This window comes from Lathamus discolor, chromosome 6 (assembly GCF_037157495.1).
Source record: "Lathamus discolor isolate bLatDis1 chromosome 6, bLatDis1.hap1, whole genome shotgun sequence".
Classification (NCBI taxonomy): domain Eukaryota; kingdom Metazoa; phylum Chordata; class Aves; order Psittaciformes; family Psittacidae; genus Lathamus; species Lathamus discolor.
The window spans coordinates 61,052,247-61,058,385 of NC_088889.1; positions in this window are offsets into that span (position 1 = coordinate 61,052,247).

Below are 6,139 nucleotides of genomic sequence, written 5' to 3' on the forward strand. Positions count from 1 at the left end.
TAATTTGGAACAGATGCAGTTCTTGGAAAGGCTCCTGGTATGAATGAGAGAATGGAATATCTGTCTTTAAATGGAGAGAACAAAGGAGTTTGATTTATTCTAGACAAATAAAGCCTGAAAGGAGATGTGATTCCTCTTTGTAAATAAATTCAGGGGAAAAATACTGAAAAGGGATAGAAACTGTTAAAGATAAAAGATATATATCATTTGAATTTGGAATGGAAAGTAAATTTTCCTAACCATTCAAAGAGAAAAGTTCTGAAAGGGTCTTCCAAATAGGATAGTGTGAGCCGGGAACCTAACCTAATTAAAATGGATCTTCAAAAAACTGCATAATTAATCAGATATTATGGAGACAATAAATTACATCTGCAGTACAAAGCTTTGGGTGTCTATATATTAGCATATTCAAGAAATTTTGAAAGAAAAACCAGTAGATTATGCCATATATCCTTTGCATGAATCTCATCCTCTGGGGCTTTTGCTAGTCACCTGTGGCACACAGAAAAATATTTCTTCTCCTTGGTATGTCATTCTTAGAACCCGTAACTACTGAACACTAACAGATGCTGAGGTAAACTGCAGGCATGTGTGTTCACCTTCTTAAAGATATTAAATTCACCTGTTTAAATGCTCAGGCTTGCATTGATCAGACTTACTTTAGAATTATGAAAGAAGTTTTTTGGGAATTTGGAGTTATTTTGGGATCCTCTGTGAGGGTCATCTATGTATTTAATATTCTGCCAGTTCAAAGATTTACTTGATGTTTCTTTCTGTACCATGGTGTTGTTTTGAATCACTTGATTCACATGTGAAATATACAAGAAAGTGTGGGAAGTGTCTGGGGAACATGAAGTATATGTTCTGTAGTGCCTTCTAAATTGTACACATTGCTTATCATCAACAATGGACTTTGGGTTTGAGGATCTAACCCTGCATGACTAAATTCCACACTGGTTTTCCTTTAGTTTACAGCTCAGTCCAGAACCCACCCAAAATCTTATATTTTGAAGTATATATGTGTGTGTGTATATATATATGTATATATATATGATTCTATGATTCTATAGGCATATATATACGTTTATGTATATATACACATGTTTGAAGTATATATACTTCAGGAGTCAGGCATTTAGAAAGAGTAAGGAATATCAGACCCTGAGCAGGCACCTAGCAGAGTGGAGCCCTGATTTCAGCTGGGGTCTCTACTACAGCATAAATTGTTAAAAATACTGCTCATTTTTTGAGAAAAGAATAGGTATGTAGTGAATTTGCAAAACCCGGCAGCCATCTTATAAGCATACCCCAAAATAATGCTTTCATAAGTCTTCATTATAGTGTGGATATTTGCCATTCAGTATTACCCACTTCAGAGACCAAATGTGACTCATTATTAAATTACTTCAATCTGTGCTGATGTAGAAGCACCCCTGACACATCTCTTTGTGAGCCATTTCTTTGGAGTAATTGCATTAGTAATAGCCGATTACACAGCAATCTTATGTTCCTACAAAATTAAGGTAATTACTGTAGCTAGAAACACATCCCCCTGTATTCTGTCCTAGCAAGGGAGCTGGTAAAAGGCAATGTAATTGTCTTTTCAATTCTTCAATTCTTTCTAATAAGAGAAACATTAAGGTATAATTATATTATTGATGTGGTGTAGGAGAAGTTTTCATATCTGAAAGAGCATGGAAACAAAATTATAGTTTGAAGATACAAATTCCTAGTCCACAAAGGGGAAAAAAGGATCTTTTGCATTTAGGTTCCTTAACAAATGTGGAGGAAATGTATTAGAAATACATGAATGAGTTTGTGTTCTGCACTTTGGAAGTAGTAATGTCTGTCTTTGGAATAGATATATTATGCAAAAGGTGTTTTTTCCTTTGAACTGGGTTGTCCAGAGAAGCTGATACAGATTTTTTTCTTATTTGAGTGAATAGGTATTAATTTGTTCATATGGCAGACCTTCTGAATACTAGTGTCAGCTTCTAATAAGTCTGCATGCTGTAGAACTTAATTTGTGTTTTAATTTTCACCTTTCTTTATGTCTTTGAGGAAAACCTGACATTTCACATTTTGTTTAATGCATTATGTTTAATATAACAGCTGAGGAAGAGCAGACAGGCCATTCCGTGAGAACTTAGCTAAGTAATTCAATGCTAAATAGTCTGAAAGGGATACTGAAAAGCCAGTCTCTTCACAGGTATTATGTGGTGTCAAAATTCATAGGCAGAGAGTGCCATTAGGTCATTTGAGAGTGGCAGCTTGTGTTTGGGTGTGGGCTGATGAAAGTATGTTACATGACAAAAGTACTCCTTGAGGTTTTACTTTCTTTGCCACTATTGTGCCATGTTTGAATTGCTGAGTGCAAGCTGATGGCACTGGTGTAGAAAAGAAATATTCACTTATGGAATAGTTCTTGCAATATATGATACACAGAACTGATAAGAATAACATGCTCCAAATTGCTTTGATTTCAAAGGTAAAGGCCAGCAAGTGAGTATGGATTGTTTAATTAACGTGCTAGAATACGAGAAAAGTGTCAGATTAAGCTAAATCTCATTGATGAAAGTATCTCAGCAAATGTTGTATATAGTTGCCGTTTATTAATAATAGTGAATGAAGCGACTCCTTTAAAATGTTGAGAAATCAAAATTATTATGGGATCATGTGTAAGTTAAGACATGGTAATGTTATAACTGCTGCATGTGGAATTCAGTGTATCTTACATCTTTATTTTTCTGCTAGAAGACCTGATAAAAGAGGAAAGGTAAAAAAAGATAAAGATGAGGGGAATACAGGAATATCTTCCTCCCAAAATGCCATCAGCGTTGTATAGCTGATATTCTGAAAATTAAGAACTTATTTGATTTCAAAGCTCTTCTGCCCATGTCTAGTGGCAATATGAATTCAGAAAATTTGTAAGAAAAAAGTAATATCCACGAGGGAAACTTTGGTTCATTTTGACTAATTAGAATCATTTACAGAGCTCCAGGAGTTGGGGTACAGACAATAAACTTAAGTCGATTGCCCCAGTTCTATTGTGTAGAAGATAATTGTGACTGCTGAGCACTTTGTTCTTTGTTGAACAGACCTGGTATGATATTTCAGGAACCAGTCCTTGAAGAGATGAAGTCTGGCCTCTGACAAGTCCTTCCTGTGTTACAGGTGATAAAATGAAGGTTTTCAGGTGTCTTGCCAAGCAAGCAGCTGTTACTTGTGTTATAAGGTGATTGATAGGCAGAAATATAGGAAGATATTTTCCACAAATCTACTGCGAGTTCGATCATTAAAACTTACAGTTAATTCACAGCTATGGAGATTTTTAACTCCTTATTAACCCAAGTAGCTAGAGCACGCTTCTGGCAGGAGCTGTGATCCTACAGGGAAATCTTGCTTGAGTACTCCATTAAGGATAGCAGTCTGTGGAAAAGCGTAAGGTGAAGAGTGTGAGGAGGAAAGAGCAGCAGAGACACAAAGCATTTATGAACTGTCAATAACCCCCTGCACTGCTGGTGGGGGAAGGAGGTAGAAGGGTTGAGAGTGAGACAGAATCTAGGAAGAAGGGAGGAGTAGGGGGAAGCTGGTTTTAGATTTGCTCTTATTTCTCATCATCATACTCTGATTAATTTGCAATAAATTAAAGAGATTTCCCTAAGTTGAGTCTGTGTTTGCCTGTGATGGTAATTGTTAAGTGATGTCCCCATCCTTATCTCAACCCACAAGCTTTTTTGTCCTGTTTTATCACCCCTGTCCTATGAGAAGGGGGAAGTATAGAGCAGCCTGGTGATCACCCAGCAGCCACCCAAGGTCAGCCCATCACAGTCTGGTGCTGCAGAAAGCCCCTTCTCCCTGAGCAGGAGTTTTTTAATGGGTATCCTATTATATCACTGTTCCTTTTACCTTCCTGTGCATGTTTTAAACCAATTTTCCACTCACCTCCCCCTGGATTTCAGGAGGGAATAGATACACTGTTGTTACAAACAGTCCAAAAATTCCTCATTTTCTTTCCATCTTTTCCTAAGCAAACTGTAGAGATCTATGGCAATTTGTTCAAGCAACATCCCATATTGTAATTTCAGTCATAGCTTTGATAATTTATTACAAATTTAACCCCATTCACATCCACCCCATGCACTACTACTAGCCTAATTGTTAGAGATCTGGCAGGATTTTCCCTGGTACCCACTCATAAATTCTTTTTTTGCCCTGCTCAGGCTTGTACATTTTTGGTACTCTTAATCTTGGATTGAAAGGATTTTTATTATAATTCTATAATGAATACAAAAAGAACGTCAGGTAGGCTATGACAAAGGAAGATATAACTTTTAAGTAGGTTTCTGTGAACTAGTTATTTCAAAACATCTGTATTATGATGACCATTCAAGACAATAAGAAGTCTAATAACATAGTGTAGCACAATACAAATGTATTCACAATGCAGAAGGATGTGACATATGCTTTTATAAGGAAAGAACTGAGGGGACCCACATCCCTGTCAGAAGTGTCATATCTTGAATGAACTCTGCTGAGTTGTTTGATTTAACGTTCTCCAGGTAGCTTGCTACAGCCATAGTGGGGAATAACATATAGGTAGCTCTGTCCATATAGGACAGATATGTAGGTTTTGCATTCATCTCTGTACAGCACTGATTCCCAAGGGCATAGCTAACTCAGCTTACCGCTCTTTAGCAGTGTTGAAAATCTTGAGCTGAGAAGCAGGGCTAATTCACCTGTGAGGAACAAATGTCTCTGTATAGCACTTCATTATGTAGTGCAGACAGACCTGTAGCACAACAAGACCCTTTCAGAGTGTCAGGACTCAGAGTGCACACCCTCCACCCCTCCTGTGGATTTTGCTGTTTGGGCTGAAGGCAACTTAAATATGGTGCAGGTACTCTTTGCTTAGGAGTAGTTTTTCATCTGAAGCTCTCATACACGGTCCTTGCCTAATCTGTGTTTGAGCCATTCCTGTACCCGGCTGATAAAGACCCTGATTTTGTCACTTGGTCTTGACAACCTGGCTTGATCTCAGACCTACTTCATTGCTCTGAGCTTGTCTGGAAATGTGAACTGCTGGCTGAACCTGGTTACCATCATTGTACCTGTTCTGCTCCTCTGGAGCAGAATGTGTCCATTTCAGTGTGGACAGTGCCCCTGCCTTCTCACTCTCAGCTCCCAGCTGGTTTCCCCTGAGACTTAACCCACCCCTGTCACATAGCTGTTGGAAAGTGAATAATTTTGCAAAATAAGGCTGAAGTTTTCACCTGCCCTTATGGTGTCCCCATATGCTAGGAAACACCCTCTCCCCCTCAACCCTCCCCCCATCTTATTAACAGGCTTTGTAGGAAAAGGTTTATATAAACAAGTCACCAACAACAGCAAAGGACTGAACTGGGTGGGCCAAGAGGTTTATGTTGTCTACTACTCCTGAAAGTAAATCCTTTAACCTTGCTGTGCAATTCTGCATGCTCACTGCCAAGTGCTGTCTGACTACTGTCTGACCTACATCTGCCCATCTAAAAGCTGTTTATTCTTGCTCAGCTGGCTCTGGTGAGAACTAGAGTATTCTGAGAATCAGTCATGGAGTTCAAATCCAAGTGTTGCGCACCCCATACGTAATTTAGTTTTTCCCTGTTCATGTGCTTAAAGGCTGCCGCCTTGCTACCAATACAGGTAACAATTGTAAGGTATTGTAAACCAAGATCTTTAAATGGGTCAATCAGGTCAGGAGAAAGGAAACAACAAAGTTACAGAATTATAATTAAATCTTTAGTGAGAAAAAAAGATTGAAGACTAACAGCATATGTGAACTTGTTTTAAGTAGGAGAGGGGGAAAAAAAAGCCTTGTGAAAAAGTAGACTAGCTGCTCTCCTGTTGTATATGTATTTTAGCTTGCTGACGAACCCAGCTGTGTGGTTCGGTTGATACGCTGGAGGGAAGGGATGCCATCCAGAGGGACCTTGACACGCTTGTGAGGTGGGCTGATGCCAACTTTATGAAGTTCAACCATGACAAGTGCAAGGTCCTGCACCTGGGTTGGAGCAATCCCAGGCACAGCTACAGATTGGGCAAAGAAGAGATTCAGAGCAGCCCTGCAGAGAAGGACTTGGGGGTGCTGGTCGATGAGAAA